The sequence below is a fragment of the Arachis ipaensis genome, chromosome B5 (assembly GCF_059453495.1).
Source record: "Arachis ipaensis isolate K30076 ecotype BB chromosome B5, ASM5945349v1, whole genome shotgun sequence".
Taxonomy (NCBI): Eukaryota; Viridiplantae; Streptophyta; class Magnoliopsida; order Fabales; family Fabaceae; genus Arachis; species Arachis ipaensis.
Genome location: NC_142440.1, coordinates 72,255,528 through 72,277,282, shown reverse-complemented (window position 1 = coordinate 72,277,282; position 21,755 = coordinate 72,255,528). Strand labels below are relative to the sequence as shown.

The 21,755-nt window shown below is 36.3% G+C and overlaps 1 long non-coding RNA gene across 1 annotated transcript; it reads right to left on the bottom strand.

Annotated features, from left to right (window-relative positions):
• Window positions 1-17,328: 17,328 nt before the first annotated feature.
• On the bottom strand, window positions 17,329-21,508 carry LOC107643584 (uncharacterized). The gene is made up of 4 exons (XR_015883605.1): window positions 20,854-21,508; window positions 20,524-20,736; window positions 18,156-18,414; window positions 17,329-17,598 (listed from the first exon to the last, which is right to left on the bottom strand). It is a non-coding gene; the product is annotated as an uncharacterized LOC107643584 (long non-coding RNA).
• Window positions 21,509-21,755: the final 247 nt, after the last annotated feature.

Here is a 21,755-nt window from a genome sequence, read left to right as displayed (position 1 = left end):
ATTCCATTAAATTTACTTCTGCCATTCATGAGCTTTGATGAATATTCCTCCTCTGAACAGGATGAAGATGTTACTGAAGAGCAAGTTGCTAAGTACCTTAGAGCAATCATGAAGCTAAATGCCAGGTTGTTTGGTAATGAGACTTGGGAGGATGAACCTCCATTGCTCATCAAAGAACTGGATGACTTGACTAGGCAGAGATTACCTCTGAAGAGACAAGACCCCGGAAAGTTCTCAATACCTTGTACCATAGGCACCATGACCTTTGAGAAGGCTCTGTGTGACCTGAGATCAAGTATAAACCTTATGCCTCTCTCTGTAATGGAGAAGCTAGGGATCATTGAGGTACAAGCTGCTAGAATCTCACTAGAGATGGCAGACAATTCAAAGAAACAGGCTTATGGACTTGTAGAGGATGTCTTGGTAAAGGTTGAAGACCATTACATCCCTGCTGATTTCATAATCCTAGAGACTGGGAAGTGTATGGATGAATCCATCATCCTTGGCAAACCCTTCCTAGCCACAGCAAAAGCTGTGATTGATGTTGACAGAGGAGAATTGATCATTCAAGTGAATGAAGACTCCCTTGTGTTTAAAGCTCAAGGATATACATTTGTAACCATGGAGAGGAAGCATGAAGAACTTCTTTCAATACAAAGTCAGACAGAGCCCCCACAGTCAAACTCTAAGTTTGGTGTTGGAAGGCCACAACCAAACTTTAAGTTTGGTGTTGAACCCCCACATTCAAACTCTAAGTTTGGTGTTGGGAGGTTCCAACATTGCTCTGAACATCTGTGAGGCTCCATGAGAGCCACTGTCAAGCTATTGACATTAAAGAAGCGCTTGTTGGGAGGTAACCCAATCTTTAATCATCTATGTTAAATTTCTATTTTCTTTTGTTATTTTATATTTTATATAGGTTGATGATCATGTGAAGTCACACAAACAATTGAAAAAGAAAAAACAAAAGGAAAAACAGAATGAAAAATAGAACACCCTGGAGGAGAAACTTACTGGCGTTTAAACGCCAGTAAGGGTAGCAGAATGGGCGTTAAACGCCCAGTCTGGCACCATTTTGGGTGTTTAACGCCAGAAATGGGCACCAGACTGGCATTTAACGCCAAAAATGGGCAAGAAGCTGGCGTTAAATGCCAGAAATGGGCAGTAGCCTGGCGTTTAACGCCAGGATTGGCAGCAAGGGGCGTTTTGCACGCCACATGGTGCAGGGATGAGAAATCCTTGGCACCTCAGGATTCGTAGACCCTACAGGATCCCCACCTACCCCACCTCTCTCTTCTTCACCCATTCACCAATCACCTCAATACCTCTTCCACAAAAACCCCTCACCTATCAAATCCCACCATTCTCTTCACCACTCACATCCATCCTTCATAAAACCCACCTACCTCACCATTCAAATTCAAACCACTTTCCCACCCAAACCCACCCATAATAGCCGAACCATACCCCCCTCTCCACTCCTATATAAACCCATCTTCACTCCTTCATTTTCACACAACCTAAACACTACTTCTCCCCCTTGGCCGAAACACAAAGCCCCCTCTATCTCCTCTATTTCTTCTTCTTCTACTCTCTTCTTTCTTCTTTTGCTCGAGGACGAGCAACCTTCTAAGTTTGGTGTGGTAAAAGCTAAAGCTTTTTGTTTTTCCATAACCATTTATGGCACCAAAGGCCGGAGAAACCTCTAGAAAGAGGAAAGGAAAGGCAAAAGCTTCCACCTCCGAGTCATGGGAGATGGAGAGATTCCTCTCAAAGGTGCATCAAGACCACTTCTATGAAGTTGTGGCCAAGAAGAAGGTGATCCCCGAGGTCCCTTTTAAGCTCAAAAAGGGCGAATATCCAGAGATCCGACATGAGATCCGAAGAAGAGGTTAGGAAGTTCTCACCAACCCCATTCAACTAGTCAGAATCTTAATGGTTCAAGAGTTCTATGCCAATGCACGGATCACCAAGAACCATGATAAAAGTGTGAACCCGGATCCTAAGAATTGGCTTACAATGGTTCGGGGGAAATACTTAGATTTTAGTCCGGAAAATGTAAGGTTGGCATTCAACTTGCCCATGATGCAAGGAGATGCACACCCATACACTAGAAGGGTCAACTTTGATCAAAGGTTGGACCAAGTCCTCATGAACATATGTGAAGAGGGCGCTCAATGGAAGAGAGATTCAAGAGGGAAGCCGGTTCAACTAAGAAGGCATGACCTCAAGCCCGTGGCTAGGGGATGGTTGGAGTTCATCCAACGGTCAATTATTCCTACTAGCAACCGGTCTGAAGTTACTATAGACCAGGCTATCATGATCCATAGCATCATGATTAGGGAGAAAGTAGAAGTTTATGAGGTTATATCCCAAGAACTCTACAAGGTGGCGGACAAGTCCTCTACTGTGGCAAGGTTAGCCTTCCCTCACCTCATTTGTCACCTCTGCAATTCAGTTGGAATTGACATAGAGGAAGACATCATCATTGATAAGGACAATCCCATCACTAAGAAAAGGATGGATCAAGTGAGAGAACCTCACCAAGAGCATGAGGAAACTCCTCATCATGAAATCCCTGAGATACCTCAAGGGATGCATTTTCCTCCACAAAACTATTGGGAGCAAATCAACACCTCCCTAGGAGAATTAAGTTCCAACATAGGACAACTAAGGGTGGAGCACCAAGAGCATTCCATCCTCCTCCATGAAATTAGGGAAGACCAAAGAACCATGAGAGAGGAACAACAAAGGCAAGGGAGAGACATTGAGGAGCTCAAGTACTCCATAAGATCTTCAAGAGGAAGAACAAGCCGCCATCACTAAGGTGGACCCGTTCTTTAATTCCCTTGTTCTTTATTTTCTGTTTTTCAAAAATTGTGCTTTATGTTTATTTATGTTTGTGTCTTTATTACGTGATCATTAGTGTCTAAGTGTCTATGCCTCAAAGCTATGAAAATGAATCCATCACCTCTCTTAAATGAAAAATATTTTTAATTGAAAAAGAAAAAGAAGTGCATGAATTTCAAATTTTAAAACAGTTTAATTATTTTGATGTGGTGGCAATACTATTATTTTTCTGAATGAATGCTTGAACAGTGCATATTTTTGAATTTGATTGTTTATGAATATTAAAATTGTTGGCTCTTGAAAGAATGATGGGAAAAGGAGAAATGTTATCTGATGATCTGAAAAATCATAAAATTGATTCTTGAAGCAAGAAAAAGCAGTGAAAAGCTTGCAGAAAAAAAAGAGGCAAAAAAAAAAGAGAAAAAGAAAGAAAAAAGAAAAGCAAGCAGAAAAAGCCAATACCCCTTTAAACCAAAAGGCAAGGGTGATAAAAAGGGATCCAAGGCTTTGAGCATCAGTGGATAGGAGGGCCCACAGGAATAAAATCCTGGCCTAAGCGGTTAAACTAAGCTGTCCCTAACCATGTGCTTGTGGCGTGAAGGTGTCAATTGAAAACTGGAGACTGAGCGGTTAAAGTCGTGGTCTAAAAGCAAAAAGAGTGTGCTTAAGAGCTCTGGACACCTCTAATTGGGGACTCTAGCAAAGCTGAGTCACAATCTAAAAAGGTTCACCCAGTTATGTGTCTGTGGCATTTATGTATCCGGTGGTAATACTGGAAAACAAAATGCTTAGGGTCACGGCCAAGACTCATAAAGTAGCCGTGTTCAAGAATCAACATACTTAACTAGGAGAATCAATAACACTATCTGGATTCTGAGTTCCTATAGATGCCAATCATTCTGAACTTCAAAGGATAAAGTGAGATGCCAAAACTGTTTAGAAGCAAAAAGCTAAAAGCCCCGCTCATCTAATTAATACTGATCTTCATAGATGTTTTTGAAATTCATTGTATATTCTCTTCTTTTTATCCTATTTGATTTTTAGTTGATTGGGGACAAGCAACAATTTAAGTTTGGTGTTGTGATGAGCGGATAATTTATACGCTTTTTGGCATTGTTTTTAGTATGTTTTTAGTATATTTTAGTTAGTTTTTATTATGTTTTTATTAGTTTTTAAATAAAAATCACACTTCTGGACTTTACTATGAGTTTGTGTATTTTTCTATGATTTCAGGTATTTTCTGGCTGAAATTGATGGACCTGAGCAAAAATCTGATTCAGAGGCTGAAAAAGGACTGCAGATGCTGTTGGATTCTGACCTCCCTGCACTCAAAGTGGATTTTCTGGAGCTATAGAAATCCAATTGGCGCTCTCTCAATTGCGTTGGAAAGTAGACATCCTGGGCTTTCCATCAATATATAATAGTCCATACTTTGCCCAAGATTTGATGGCCCAAACAGGCGTTCCAAGTCAGCTCAAGCTCCAAAACTGGCACAAAAGCTGGAGTTAAATGCCCAAACTGGCACAAAAGCTGGCGTTTATCTCCAAGAAAAGTCTCTACACATGGAAGCTTCAATGCTCAGCCCAAGCACACACCAAGTGGGCCCGGAAGAAGATTTCTGCATTAATTACTCATGCTGTAACCCTAGGCAACTAGTTTTCTATAAATAGGACCTTTTGCTATTGTATTTGGAGATCTTTGAGAAGTCTTATGCTATCTTAGACACGTTTGGAGGCTGGCCATTCGGCCATGCCTAGACCTTGTTCTTATGTATTTTCAACGGTGGAGTTTCTACACACCATAGATTAAGGTGTGGAGCTCTGCTGTTCTTCATGAATTAATACAAAGTACTATTGTTTTTCTATTCAACTCAAGCCTATTTCTTCTCTAAGATATTCATTCGCACCCAAGAACATGATGAATGTGATGATTATGTGACACTCATCACCATTCTCACCTATGAACGCGTGACTGACAACCACTTCCGTTCTACATGCAAACAAGCTTGAATGTGTATCTCTTGGGTTTCAAATCTAAGATTGGAACCTTCGTGGTATAGGCTAGAATTATTGGCGACCAATCCTGAGATCCGAAATGTCTAAACCTTGTCTGTGGTATTCTGAGTAGGATCTGGGAAGGGATGACTGTGATGAGCTTCAAACTCGCGATTGTTGGGCGTGTGACAGACGCAAAAGGATCAATGGATCCTATTCCAACATGATCGAGAACCGACAGATGATTAGCCGTGCGGTGACAGCGCATTTGGAACGTTTTCACTGAGAGGACGGGAAGTAGCCATTGACAACGGTGATGCCCAACATAAAGCTTGCCATGGAAAGGAGTATGAATGATTGGAAGAAGGCAATAGGAAAGCAGAGGTTCAGGAGGAACAAAGCATCTTCATACGCTTATCTGAAATACCAACCAAAGAATTACATAAGTATCTCTATCTTTATTTTATGTTTTATTTATCTTTTAATTATCAATTCTCCATCACCATCTGAATTAGCCTGACTGAGATTTACAAGGTGACCATAGCTTGCTTCAAGCCGACAGTCTCCGTGGGATCGACCCTTACTCACGTAAGGTTTATTACTTGGACGACCAAGTGCACTTGCTGGTTAGTTGTGCGAAATTGTGACAAAGTGTGATTCATGTTTACAAGCTCCAAGTCCTTTGGCGCCATTGTTGATGATCACAATTTCGTGCACCAGTGGGCCCTGGAAGTGGATTTCTGCATCATTTACTTATTTCTGTAAACCCTAGGCCATTAATTCATTATAAATAGGACCTTTTACTAATGTATTCGTATGCTATCATAGACTATCATCTTTTCACGTTTGGAGGCTGGCCTCACGGCCATGCCTAGACCTCTTTTCACTTATGTATTTTCTACGGTGGAGTTTCTACACCCCATAGATTAAGGTGTGGAGCTCTGCTGTTCTTCATGAATTAATACAAGTACTATTGGTTTTCTCTTCAATTCACGCCTACTTCTTCTCTAAGATATCCACTCGCACTTCAACCTGATGAATGTGATGATCCGTGACACTCATCATCATTCTCACCTATGAGTGCGTGCCTGACAACCACGTCCGTTCTATCTGCAATAGCTTGAGTGCGTATCTCTTGTGTTTCTAATCTAAGATTAGAACCTTCGTGGTATAGGCTAGAATTATTGGCAGACATTCCTGGGATCCGGAAAGTCTAAACCTTGTCTGTGGTATTCCGAGTAGGATTTGGGAAGGGATAACTGTGACGAGATTCAAACCTGCGAATGTGGGGCACAAGTGACAGTGTTCAAAAGGACAATGGTCCTATTCCGACGCTAGCGTGAACCGACAGATGATTAGCCATGCGGTGACAGCGCATATGGATTTGTTTTCATCCGAGAGGATCATACAACTTGCCATGGAAGGAGGTAACGCATGGTTGGAAGAAGGCAATAGGAAAGCAGAGGTTCTGAAGCAACAAAGCATCTCCAGACTCTTATCTGAAATTCCCACCAATGAATTACATAAGTATTTCTATCTTATTTTATATTTTATTTATTTAATTATCAAAACCTTATAATCATTTGAATCCGCCTGACTGAGATTTACAAGGATGACCATAGCTTGCTTCAAGCCGACAATCTTTGTGGGATCGACCCTTACTCACGTAAGGTTTATTACTTGGAAGACCCAGTGCACTTGCTGGTTAGTTGTGCGAAGTTGTGAAAAAGAGTTGAGATTACAATTGTGCGTACCAAGTTGTTGGCGCCATTGAGATCACAATTTTGTGCACCAAGTTTTTGGCGCCGTTGCCGGGGATTGTTCGAGTTTGGACAAGTGACGGTTTATCTTGTTGCTCAGATTAGGTAATTTTATTTTATTTTTAACCTTTTATTTTCGAAAAAAATTCAAAAAAATAAATTATTCTATGTTCTTCAGAATTTTTAAGAATGAATTCTAGAGTTTCAGATGATGCTTTTATCATCACAGGAGCTAATTGATTCCCATCAATTTGGCTGTTGTATGTAATGTCCTGCTGAAGGTTGGCTAGCCATGTCTAATCTTTTTACACTGAAGCTTTAGACTAACATTGCATGATTCCTGGAATTCGTATTAAAATTTTTGAATTTCTCTATTTTCCTTTTCAAAATAATTTTTGAAAAAAAAATACAAAAAAATTTTAAAACCATGAAAATCAAAAATAATTTATGTTTCTTGTTTGAGTCTAGTGTCACATTTTAAGTTTGGTGTCTTGCATATTTGTAATTTTCTTGTATTTTTCTAAAATATATGCATTATGTTCTTCATTGATCTTCAAGTTATTCTTGATGATTTTCTCTGGTCTGATCTTTGAATTCTCTTTTTTGGTGTCTTTTCTTGTTTTTCACATTCATTTTTGAATTATTAGTGTCTATAGAATGAAAATTTCTAAGTTTGGTGTCTTGCATATCATTCTTTTCTTAAAAAATTTTGTTGATGTCCATCTTGACATTCAACATGTTCTTGCATGCATTGTTTATTTGATCTTAGTTATTCATGATTAGTTTCATTTTGTTGTTGCTCTCTCTCATCATTAAAAATTCAAAAAAAATTTCAAAATTATGTCTTTTCAAGTCAATAATACAGAGAATTGAAGATTTAGAACATACAGCAGAGGAATTACAGAGAAAAAGTTGGGCGTTCAACACGCCCAGTGAGGAAGGAAAACTGGCGTTTAAACACCAGCCAGGGTACCTGACTGGGCGTTAAACGCCCAAAAGGGTAGTATTTTGGGCGTTAAATGCCAGAATGGATACCATTCTGAGCGTTTAATGCCAGGACAACACAAAGGAGGTAAGTTAGTTTTTAATTCAAATCTTTTTCAAATCTTCATACTTTTTCAAAATCACATCTTTTTCAAATCATATCTTTTTTAATTTCCTTCTTACTATTTTCAAAAATTTTAAAATTTGATTTTCAAAATCTTTTTCTTATTTTCATTTCATAATTTTCGAAATTAATGCTAACAATCAATATTTTGATTCAAAAAAATTTAAAGTTGCTACTTGCCTATTAAGAAAGGTTCAATCTTTAAATTCTAAAATCATATCTTTTAGTTTCTTATTAGTCAAGTAATCAAATTTAATTTAAAAAAAATTCAAATCTTTTTAAATTGTTTTTCAATCATATCTTTTCAAAATCCTTGATTTCAAAATCTTTTTCTAACTTCCTATCTTTTCAAAATTTATTTTCAAAATCACTTTCTCACTTTTGATTTTCGAAAACCATTAACCATTTTTCAAAATTCTTTTTAATTAACTAATTATTTTAAATTTTAATTTTATTTTGTTTTTTTTAAAAATTTTCGAAAATTCTCTCTCTCATCTATTTCTATTTAAGGACTAACACTCCTCCTCAATTAGCAATTCGGACTCTCTCTCATTCTTCATATGTTTGAATTCTTATCCACCTATCTCATCCCTCTATTCCTGTTTTTCTCTGAGACATAGAGGATTCCATACTTTCTTGTTCTCTTTTCTTTCTTATGAGCAGGAACAAGGACAAGGGCATCCTTGTTGAAGCTGATCCTGAACCTGAAAGGACCTTGAAGAGGAAGCTAAGAGAAGCTAAAGCACAACTCTCTGGAGAGGACCTGACAGAAATTTTCGAAAAGGAAGAAGACATGGCAGCTGAAAATAACAACAATGCCAACAATGCAAGGAAGATGCTTGGTGACTTTATTGCACCATCTTCTGACTTCTGTGGAAGAAGCATCTCAATTCCTGCAACTGGAGCAAACAACTTTGAGCTTAAGCCTCAATTAGTTTCTCTGATGCAGCAAAATTGTAAGTTTCATGGACTTCCATTGGAAGATCCTCATTAGTTTTTAGCTGAATTCTTGCAAATCTGTGACATTGTTAAGACCAATGGGGTTAATCCTGATGTCTACAGACTTATGCTTTTTCCCTTTGCTGTAAGAGACAGAGCTAGGACATGGTTGGACTCACAACCTAAAGAAAGCCTGAACTCTTGGGAAAAGCTAGTCAATGCCTTCTTGGCAAAGTTCTTTCCACCTTAAAAATTGAGTAAGCTTAGAGTGGAAGTCCAGACCTTCAGACAGAAGGAAGGCGAATCCCTCTATGAAGCTTGGAAAAGATACAAGCAGTTGATCAGAAGGTGTCCTTCTGGCATGCTTTCAGAATGGAGCATCATATGCATATTCTATGATGGTCTATCTTAATTGTCTAAGATGTCATTGGACAACTCTGCTGGAGGATCTCTTCATCTGCAGAAGATGCCTGAAGAAGCCCAGGAACTCATTGAAATGGTTGCAAATAACTAATTCATGTACACTTCTGAAAGAAATCCTGTGAATAATGGGACAACTCAAAAGAAAGGAGTTATGGAGATTGATACTCTGAATGCCATACTGGCTCAGAATAAAATATTGACTCAGCAAGTCAATATAATTTTTCAGAGTCTGTCTGGAATGCAAGCTGCAACAGGCAGTACTAAGGAAGCTTCCTCTGAAGAAGAAGCTTATGATCCTGAGAATCCTGCAATAGAAGAGGTGAATTACATGGGAGAACCCTATGGAAACACCTATAATCCTTCATGGAGGAATCATCCTAATCTCTCATGGAAGGATCAACAGAAGCCTAATCAAGGCTTCAATAATAATAATGGTGGAAGAAATAGGTTTGGCAATAGCAAGCCTTTTCCATCATCTTCTCAGCAACAGACATAGAATTCTAAGCAGAGCCACTCTGACTTAGCAACTATAGTCTCTGATCTATCTAAGATCACTCTCAGTTTCATGACTGAAACAAGGTCCTCCATTAGAAATCTGGAGGCACAAATGGGTCGGCTGAGTAAGAGAATTACTGAAACTCCTCCTAGCACTCTCCCAAGCAATATAGAAAAGAATCGAAAGAGAGAGTGCAAGGCCATAAATATAACCAATATGGCCGAATGCACAGAGGAGGAAGAGGCAGTGATTTCCAGTGAGGAAGACCTCAATGGATGTCCACTGGTCTCCAAGGAGGTCCCTAATGAGGAACCAATGGAATCTGAGGCTCATATAGAGACCATAGAGATTCCACTGAACTTACTGTTGCCATTCATGAGCTCTGATGAGTATTCTTCCTCTGAAGAGGATGAAGACATTGTTGAAGAACAAGTTGCTCAGTATCTAGGAGCAATCATGAAGCTGAATGCCAAGTTATTTAGTAATGAGACTTGGGAGGATGAACCCCCATTGCTCACCAAAGAACTAAGTGATCTGGTTCAATTGAAATTACCTCAGAAGAAATAGAATCCTGGAAAGTTCTTAATACCTTGTACCATAGGCACCATGACCTTTGAGAAGGCTCTGTGTGACCTTGGGTCAAGTATCAATCTCATGCCCCTCTCTGTAATGGAGAAACTAGGGATCGTTGAGGTGCAAGCTGCAAGAATCTCATTAGAAATGGCAGACAATTCAAGGAAACAGGCTTATGGACTTGTAGAAGATGTCTTGGTAAAGGTTGAAGGCCTTTATGTAACCTCCCGTCCAGCAAAATTACCTTGCTTAAGTCAAGGTATTTCTACTAGAAAGAACATTACGTAACCTTCTCTAGTATTAACTACTTAATTATCGAGCCTTTGTATCGAGTTCGCGTTTCAGTTTTAAGAAAATGCCAAAAATTTTGTTTTTATTCATTAAAGTCATAATTCAAACATTTACAAGTAATAATAATCACATAATTACTATTGATAATAATTCTTATACAAAAGAATCCAAATGAAACTCAAACACAATATACCAAACCTACCCCTCTATATGAAATAAAACCTCATACGACAAGAGCGAGGGGACTCTACGAGACCAATTAAAACCATAAAGAAAACCTACTAATTGCTCGCAGCTTCAAATTGCGTCTTCAAACCTGTGTCACAGAAAGGGTGGAAAATTTGGGGGTGAGAACCAAACCACATGTTCTCAGTAGAGGTAGAGAACGCCGTGAAAGTAAAGAATAAAACACAAATAGATAATTCCATTCAGAAATATTTAAAAGAAAAACTGTTTTCATTTGCAGTGATCTTTACTCGCCTTGTCAACCTTTTATTTTGACATTCAAAAATCCAAAATCTTATAAAGCATCAGTTAATTATCCAAAATTCTAAACCCATATTTTCCTTTATAAAAATCTTAAAAGTTTTTCTAGACCGTATGAATGACTAATCTGTTCCAAGCATAGGTTCATTAAGTCTATGCTGAACCAGCTCAATCTTTCATACTTACTAAACCTCAAACACAATCTAATCACGGCCTCAGGCCCAAGCAATTCAACCAACACCTAATTCACCCCAACCCAACCAATCAGTTACAAACACAAGTAATGAGGTTCAAACACAATCAAGAGCAATTATATCAAGTATAGCAATCAGCAGTTAACAGAATTATTCACTTAGGCAAACCAATTACAATATACACACCCAAACAATGTCACATAGATGCATATGATGAATGTCTAGTCCTAGTGCAGGTAATGAGCTCATCTGTCGGTTTCTACCCGCTCCCGACGTAACCCAGCATTACTAGCCGGATATGGCTTTCCTGTTGGCTATACCCCTGTGTACAGGAAATAACCCCTCTGCCACCACAGGGTCCACTGCACGTAGGAAATAACACATCTGCCACTGCAGGGATGTATGCCGACACACCTTCTGTATACAGGAAATAACCCCTCTGCCACTACAGAAATGGAACAGGTGGTCACGGTACTTCTGTAGCAGGAAATAACCCCTCTGCTTTACAGAAATAAAATATGGATCTGTACCGTAGGAAAGTGTTCTCAGTGGTCGCACCACTATCTATCTGACTGCCTCAATGCAACAGATCATCACATAATCATTCTCATTACCATCATTCATTATCATTCTAATTATTCATCATCACTTTCACATTCTTATGCAGTACCACTTTCTTTCTCTGTTCAATCATACTATACAAACTTTACATCTTTCCTTTTTCTTTCATAATTGCAAATACGCAAGCGGGACAAGACCCACGCCCTTGCCAACAATCTCGTATACCAAATAATTTCTTCTTACAGGAATCATTGAAGTTTTTATCATTAAATAAGTCTTAAATATTGATTTTGATTAAGTCATTATACTTTTGTAAAAATTTGGACATAATCTCCTTTAAAAATAGGACTTATCCACCCTTACGGGTTCCTTCTTTCTCAACATTTCGTCAGCCTCTTTCAGCAATTGCCACAGCAATATATTCTCAAAAACATTTGATAATAGAAAATCTATTTCTTAAATTCCATATCCAAAATAATTACCAACACAACTTGGCAGCCTGATTTCCATTATGTTTTTAAAATATCAAATGAATTCGGAATTACGCAAACTTTATATCCATGCGACCATCTCGGATTAAGCTTTCTATTAAACTAAAAATCATAATTTTCATTGACTCTAGCTTCGGGAATATAAGCAAAACCGTGACTGCTCTGCAGTGTTCTAAATCCAGAAAACAGCAGCAGCATACAACATTCGAAATTTCATATAAAATCCAAATTGAATCCAACCACCTTCAAAATTAATGTGGTTAAACTTAACTTACCCAAATTTCTTTCTCAATTAGTTCCAGGGTCATACCATTTTTAATGAAGGAGTTACGTAGCTTGGAAGTTAGATAATTTTCTGCAGAATTCTGTTTTACAAATCATTAAACACAACCTCTTCCAAGTCCCATAACTCACTTATTAAAACATGGAAAACCATGAAATTTGAATCATATGTACTAAACATACTCAATTTTCACCTCCAATTAGTTGCATCTCAATATCATTCCAGAATTAAAAATTATAAAGTCTCAAAGTTACTGACTTAGAAAACAAAACCTGACTTTTACTGCATAATACATCTTACTTTAAAAATCCAAATCTTTAAAACCACAACTCTAACAATTCTAAATTTTTAGGAAATTAAAGTATTACGACCAGAGTTTCATTTAAAATTAGTTCCATTTCAAAATTAAAATTGGAGAAATTCCAATAGAGGAAACAAGTTGCTGCTGTGTTAAACGTTCTGCAGAAAAACCAGATTTGACATCCATAATTCAAAAATTTACCATAAATCATAAACTTAATGAAAAAGTCTCAAATTCACCAGTCCAGCTCCCTATATTTCCAAGCTTAATCCGGACTTGGTTCCATGCAATTTTAATAATCACAAAATTAGTTATAGCTTTTCAAAGTTGCTGACTCAGTTTAGAAATTATGCTGAAAATTAGATTTTAGAATTCAACTTTGAAAAATCATAACTAATTCTTTAGTTGATACGAAACCTTCAAAATTGAGTTTTCACAATTACACTTAATATAATTTCATTAACACTTAAATTCTTATCATTTCAGTCACTATAGAGTCACTGATTCACTTTTAAAATTGCCGTTTAATTTCAAGAGAACCTGATTTTCAGTAAACCATTTAGTGTTCAAAATCCAACCCTTCAATACCCCTCAAAACCAATTCCAAATCAACCACCAACCAAGCTCATTAACATTACAATATACCAAATAATAGCTCAACAGCAACAAATCCAACATAACCCATTAAAATTCAGTAATTCTCAACAATAAGTCATCAAACTATTCCCAATCTACATAATCAATCAATATCACCAATCAACAATTCCAAATCACAATCTCAACCATTCCAATCACAATTTCAGCCACAAATCAATATTCACATAATCAATCAATTACTCACATCTATTAAATCTATTTGCAGTTATTCAATAAACCTTGTAGGCATTCTTAAATTAAAATCGTTTTAAACCCCCTACCTCGATGTCGCAATTACAAGAAACCGGAGATAGAATTGTGGTGAGACAGCTGGCTAGACCCCTATTAGTCACGCAACCATTTCAGCCAAGAAAGCAGCAGCACTGCATCTCAGCACAACTGGGACAATAGTAGCATTAGCTTCCACAACAATGACCACAGTTGCAGTGAAATGAAGATTTCGAATTCAACGGAATCGAAAGGCAGAAACAACTCTGGTAATTTAAAACGGAGCACAGACCAAAGTTGAATTAAAACAAGAACAAGCAGTTTAATAAGAAATTGGCAGAATAGGGCGTACAATTAGAGCAGAAATAAGGGGAAAAGGCTAACCCAGGCCAATGAATGTTAATCCTAATTAGAGCCAAAACAGGGCAGCAGTAATTCCCAGCAATCCTTCCCAGTGGTTCTGGCAGCAGCAACTCCAACAGTCAGAAGAATGAGCACTAGAAGTAGAAACAACCGTGTCTATGGCAACTCCAAATTGACGGCATCAGTGGCAACAGTGACACCAGCCCCTTCTTTGCGTGCAGAGGCGATAGTGATGGCTAGGGTTCGATGGAAGTGCCTCTCCCTGATGGCGGGTTGAACAGTGGGGACGGCGATGGAAGTTTAACGACAGCGGTGAAACGCGGCGGTGACAGTGAGGAACGGCGGTGATGTGGCTCCAACAGCGCACCATCCTTCTCCCTCTTGCCCTCCACTTCTCCCACACTCTCCTATATGACAGCAACAGCAGCGACGCTGCCTGTGTTACCCACCGGCGCTGCTTCCCCCTTCCCATCTTCCCTATGCGTCTCGCTCTCTCTCGGTCTCTCTTTTCCTTGTTTTCTCTGATTTCTTTCTTCTCTGTGTTGATAAGTTTATTTGTGTGGAGGGTGTTCATCCGTGAATGAATGGTGGGGAGAAAAGAAGCGTGGAGGAATAAGGGAGGGGTTAGTTTACCGTATATGTGTGTGTGACTAATTGGGTGAGGAGTATATGTGTTACACAATAATGATACGTAAAAATAAGAAACCTAGATTAAAATTACAATAAAACATATACGATTAACATACGAATTTTACATAATATTTAAAATAAAAGAGAAAATTTAGATTTAAATATATTACTATAAAATTACTTTAGAAACATATATAATTTTATTTACCAACATACCAATGAGTCAAATAATTATTTTTAATTTAAATTATAAAATAAACTTACTAATCACAACTTATAAAATACAGTTAAACTCAAAATATCAATTACCTATATTAAATTATATAACCTTTCATTATTTTTCTATCATAATTTTAATTTCAATTTATATAAAATAACTAGTTATAATTAAAATTGTGCATAAATACTAATTGACTTAAAATTAAAGTATTTATCAAAATCAATTTAATCATTCCTAATAAATTAATCTTTAAGGGCTCAAGTTAATAGAATAAACCACATTTATTCATAATAGAAATTTCTTAAATTTAATTATATAAAATAACCAATTATAAGAATTTACACAAAAATATTAATTAACTTAACTCCAAATATTAATAAAACTAATTTAATTATTCTCAATTGTTCAGTTTATAAAATAAAGAGTTCAAATTAATAATAAGTCATAACTTATTCATAATAAAAATTACTTAAATTAAATTGTACAATTCTTTCTTAATTTTTAATTACTAAAATTCTACAAAATATTCCATTATAATAAAGTTACTGAAGAATATTAATTGGTTCAAAATAAAATTATCTTTGAATCTATTTAATTATTTTTAACAAAATAATTTTTAAAATTACAAAATTTAAACTTAGCAAGATAAAATCACAATTTATTTATATTTAGATTTTTAAAAATGCGGGATGTTACATTCTATCCAACTTACAAAAATTTTCGCCCTTGAAAATTGATATAAGATGGAGAAAAGATTTATATTCACATTCCTTTTTGAATATTTTAAAGAGATCAAGAAATTCATATCACAAACATAGAAGAAAATATACTAGGTGTTGCAAAAGTTGATAAAAATAATTTCACGTAAACCAAATTTAAAAATCCAAAATCAAATAGGCACAATATTCGTTCAGAACTCTTAACAAAGTATGACCGCTTCCTCTTGTCACCTCAAAATTTCACAACTCCTTATAACTTTGTATACTGACCACATTCAATTTTCGCACGCACGAATTGTGTCCCTAAGAACAAGCGCATATAAGGAATACGAAACATGAGAAGAGAATGACAAACGACACGAAAGGTTTATGCGAGAAATTGGAAGAATACTCAAATTCGTTGTTGTACAAGATGGTATTTCGCAAGGATTTGAAGGAATACGTGAAATCATCAACAAACAAGGATATATATATAAGAAATGAAATGGAGCATAAAGGGAATTAATTCAAGGCTTAGGAAGAAATTTTGAATCGAACAGTTTCAATATGAATATAATTAGGAAAAATAGTACAACAATTTTGAACAACTTCAATTTGAAATAGAGGGAATTAGTTTATCTTTTTCAAAAGAAAATATATAAATCCAACATTTTTCAAAAATACTAAACTAAGTATAAATAATACGTTATACCGATTTAATTTCAAATCAAAACAAATCATGCATGGTTTGTAAATTAAAGCTTGTTTGATGTTAAGGGCAAAATATTTTCTTTAAAAAAAATCTTGGAGGATACTTAAGTACATAATTAGGTATTAAAATAAAGTTATAGTAAAGTTGGAAGAAATTCAGCTTCTATTCAAAGAATAAATTTTGAAATAAAATTTTCTATAAATCAATAAAAAATAAGTGGTATATCACAAATAAACAAGATTGAACTATATAAAGAAGTTTTAGAGTTTGTGTAAGAGAGTCTAGACCGAATTAAAAACAATCCCATCAAAATTTAAGCAAGGGTTGTGGATACAGTCAAATAAGAAAATATGTAAATTGAATTTTTTTCTCGAAGAGAATCTGAAACAAGTACTCAAGAAGAAAATTACAAGAAATGGTATGTTGCATCGAAATAAATCAGAGTTCAGAACAGGGAGCATAGAGTTTGCAAGGTAAGGATAAATGTTCCAAAAGATTCAAACAACAACCAGATGCAGAGTCAAGCAAGGACGTGCACGAATGATAATACAAGGTTAGTAAGAAAGAGATCAAAAATTAGAAATTCCAATACAATTAGTAGAGAAAGAGATAACGCTAAGCATGAATAAAGAGCATACGTCAAAATAGAACTTGTCTCTAGAACTTAGTCTCTAACATCCCCAAAACCTCGTGATTCGCGTTAACCTATCACTTCTATTTCGTCTATGATAACCCATTAGTATTCCCATATACATAAATCATTAGTATTAAGTTGGCCAAACTTGATACCATGAGGTATGCAACGGTAAACTAATAACGTTAATCACTAGACAGTCATGCATATAAAACATAAACTCTTGTCACCAAGACAAGTCTTGAGGCATGACAGACACTCAGAGTATGCAATGAAGCATAGTCAGTCCACTCCCAAGGCTCTACAGGAAGGACTGCTCTGATACCATATTGTAACGTCCCGTCCAGCAAAATTACCTTGCTTAAGTCAAGGTATTTCTACTAGAAAGAACATTACGTAACCTTCTCTAGTATTAACTACTTAATTATCGAGCCTTTGTATTGAGTTTGCATTTCAGTTTTAAGAAAATGCCAAAAAATTTGTTTTTATTCATTAAAGTCATAATTCAAACATTTACAAGTAATAATAATCACATAATTACTATTGATAATAATTTTTATACAAAAGAAACCAAATGAAACTCAAAAATAATATACCAAACCTACCCCTCTATATGAAATAAAACCTCATATGACAAGAGCGAGGGGACTCTACGAGACCAATTAAAACCATAAAGAAAACCTACTAATTGCTCGCAGCTTCAAATTGCGTCTTCAAACCTGTGTCACTGAAAGGGTGAAAAATTTGGGGGTGAGAACCAAACCACATGTTCTTAGTAGAGGTAGAGAATGCCGTGAAAGTAAAGAATAAAATGCAAATAGATAACTCCATTCAGAAATATTTAAAAGAAAAACTGTTTTCATTTGCAGTGATCTTTACTCGCCTTGTCAACCTTTTATTTTGAAAACCAATGGCATAACATTCAAAAATCCAAAATCTTATAAAGCATCAGTTAATTATCCAAAATTCTAAACCCATATTTTCCTTTATAAAAATCTTAAAAGTTTTTCTAGACCGTATGAATGACTAATCTGTTCTAAGCATAGGTTCATTAAGTCTATGCTGAACCAGCTCAATCTTTCATACTTACTAAACCTCAAACACAATCCAATCACGGCCTCAGGCCCAAGAAATTCATCCAACACCCAATTCACCCCAACCCAACCAATCAGTTACAAATACAAGTAATGAGGTTCAAACACAATCAAGAGCAATTATATCAAGTATAGCAATCAGCAGTTAACAGAATTATTCACTTAGGCAAACCAATTACAATATACACACCCAAACAATGTCACATAGATGCATATGATGAATGTCTAGTCCTAGTGCAGGTAATGAGCTCATCTGTTGGTTTCTACCCGCTCCCGACGTAACCCATCATTACTAGCCGGATATGGCTTTCCTGTTGGCTATACCCCTGTGTACAGGAAATAACCCCTCTGCCACCACAGGGTCCACTGCACGCAAGAAATAACACATCTGCCACTGCAGGGATGTATGCCGACACACCTTCTGTATACAGGAAATAACCCCTCTGCCACTACAGAAATGGAACAGGTGGTCACGGTACTTCTGTAGCAGGAAATAACCCCTCTGCCTTACAGAAATAAAATATGGATCTGTACCGTAGGAAAGTGTTCTCAGTGGTCGCACCACTATCTATATGACTGCCTCAATGCAACAGATCATCACATAATCATTCTCATTACCATCATTCATTATCATTCTAATTATTCATCATCACTTTCACATTCTTATGCAGTACCACTTTCTTTCTGTGTTCAATCATACTATACAAACTTTACATCTTTCCTTTTTCTTTCATAATTGCAAATACGCAAGCGGGACAAGACCCACGCCCTTGCCAACAATCTCGTATACCAAATAATTTCTTCTTACAGGAATCATTGAAGTTTTTATCATTAAATAAGCCTTAAATATTGATTTTGATTAAGTCATTATACTTTTGTAAAAATTTGGACATAATCTCCTTTAAAAATAGGACTTATCCACCCTTACGAGTTCCTTCTTTCTCAACATTTCGTCAGCCTCTTTCAGCAATTGCCACAGCAATATATTCTCAAAAATATTTGATAATAGAAAATCTATTTCTTAAATTCCATATCTAAAATAATTACCAACACAACTTGGCAGCCTGATTTCCATTATGTTTTTAAAATATCAAATGAATTCGGAATTACGCAAACTTTATATCCATGCGACCGTCTTGGATTAAGCTTTCTACTAAACCAAAAATCATAATTTTTCGTTAACTCTAGCTTCGGGAATATAAGCAAAACCGAGACTGCTCTGCAGTGTTCTAAATCCAGAAAACAGCAGCAGCATACAACATTCGAAATTTCATATAAAATCCAAATTGAATCCAACCACCTTCAAAATTAATGTGGTTAAACTTAACTTACCCAAATTTCTTTCTCAATTAGTTCCAGGGTCATACCATTTTTAATGAAGGATTTACGTAGCTTGGAAGTTAGGTAATTTTCTGCAGAATTCTGTTATACAAATCATTAAATAAAACCTCTTCCAAGTCCCATAACTCACTTATTAAAACATGGAAAACCCTGAAATTTGAATCATATGTATTAAACATACTCAAATTTCACCTCCAATTGGTTGCATCTCAATATCATTCCAGAATTAAAAATTATAAAGTCTTAAATTTACTGACTTAGAAAACAAAACCTGACTTTTACTGCATAATACATCTTATTTTACAAATCCAAATATTTAAAACCACAACTCTAACAATTCTAAATTTTTATGAAATTAAAGTATTAGGACCAGAGTTTCATTTAAAATTAGTTCCATTTCAAAATTCAAACTGGAGAAATTCCAATAGAGGAAACAAGTTGCTGCTGTGTTAAACATTCTGCAGAAAAACCAGATTTGACATCCATAATTCAAAAATTTACCATAAATCATAAACTTAATTAAAAAGGCTAAAATTTACCAGTCTAGCTTCCTATATTCCCAAGCTTAATCCGGACTTGGTTCCACGCAATTCCGATAATCACAGAATTAGTTATAGCTTTTCAAAGTTGCTGACTCAGTTTAGAAATTATGCAGAAAATTAGATTTTAGAATTCAACTTTGAAAAATCATAACTAATTCTTTAGTTGATACGAAACCTTCAAAATTGAATTTTCACAATTACACTTAATATAATTTCATTAACACTTAAATTCTTATCATTTCAGTCACTATAGAGTCACTGATTCACTTTCAAAGTTGCCGTTTAATTTCAAGAGAACCTGATTTTCAGCAAACTATTTAGTGTTCAAAATCCAACCCTTCAATACCCCTCAAAACCAATTCCAAATCAACCACCAACCAAGCTCATTAACATTACAATATACCAAATAATAGCTCAACAGCAACAAATCCAACATAACCCATTAAAATTCAGTAATTCTCAACAATAAGTCATCAAACTATTCCCAATCTACATAACCAATCAATATCACCAATCAACAATTCCAAATCACAATTTCAACCATTCCAATCACAATTTTAGCCACAATTCAATATTCACATAATCAATCAATTACTCACATCTATTAAATCTATTTGCAGTTATTCAATAAACCTTGTAGGCATTCTTAAATTAAAATCATTTTAAACCCCCTACCTCGATGTCGCAATTACAAGAAACCGGAGACAGAATTGCAGTGAGACAGTTGGCTAGACCCCTATTAGTCACGCAACCGTTTCAGCCAAGAAAGCAGCAGCACTGCATCTCAGCACAACTGGGACAACAGTAGCATTAGCTTCCACAACAATGACCATGGTTGCAGTGAAATGAAGATTTCGAATTCAACGGAATCGAAAGGCAGAAACAGCTCTGATAATTTAAAACGGAGCACAGACCAAAGTTGAATTAAAAAAGGACAAGCAGTTTAATAAGAAATTGGCAGAATAGGGCGTGCAATTGGAGCAGAAATAAGGGAAAAAGGCTAACCCAGGCCAATGGATGTTAATCCTAATTAGAGCGAAAACAGGGCAGCAGTGATTCCCGGCAATCCTTCCCGGTGGTTCTGGCAGCAGCAACTCCCCGGCAGTGGCTCCATTCCACAGCAACTCCAGCAGTCAGAAGAATGAGCACTAGAAGTAGAAACAACTGTGTCTTTGGCAACTCCAAATTGATGGCATCAGTGGCAACAGTGACACCAGCCCCTTCTTTGCGTGCAGAGGCGATAGTGATGGCTAGGGTTCGATGGAAGTGCCTCTCCCTGATGGCGGGTTGAATAGTGGCGACGGCGATGGAAGTTTAACGACGGCGGTGAAACGCGGCGGTGACAGTGAGGAACGGCTGTGATGTGGCTCCAATAGCGCACCATCCTTCTCCCTCTTGCCCTCCACTTCTCCCACACTCTCCTATATGACAGCAACAGCAGTGATGCTGCCTGTGTTACCCACCAGTGCTGCTTCCCCCTTCCCCTCTTCCCTATGCGTCTCGCTCTCTCTCGGTCTCTCTTTTCCTTGTTTTCTCTGATTTCTTTCTTCTCTGTGTTGATAAGTTTATTTGTGTGGAGGGTGTTCATCCATGAATGAATGGTGGGGAGAAAAGAAGCGTGGAGGAATAAGGGAGGGGTTAGTGTACCGTATATGTGTGTGTGACTAATTGGGTGAGAAGTATACGTGTTACACAATAATGATACGTAAAAATAAGAAACATAGGTTAAAATTACAATAAAACATATACGATTAACATACGAATTTTACATAATATTTAAAATAAAAGAGAAAATTTAGATTTAAATATATTACTATAAAATTACTTTAGAAACATATATAATTTTATTTACCAACATACCAATGAGTCAAATAATTATTTTTAATTTAAATTATAAAATAAACTTA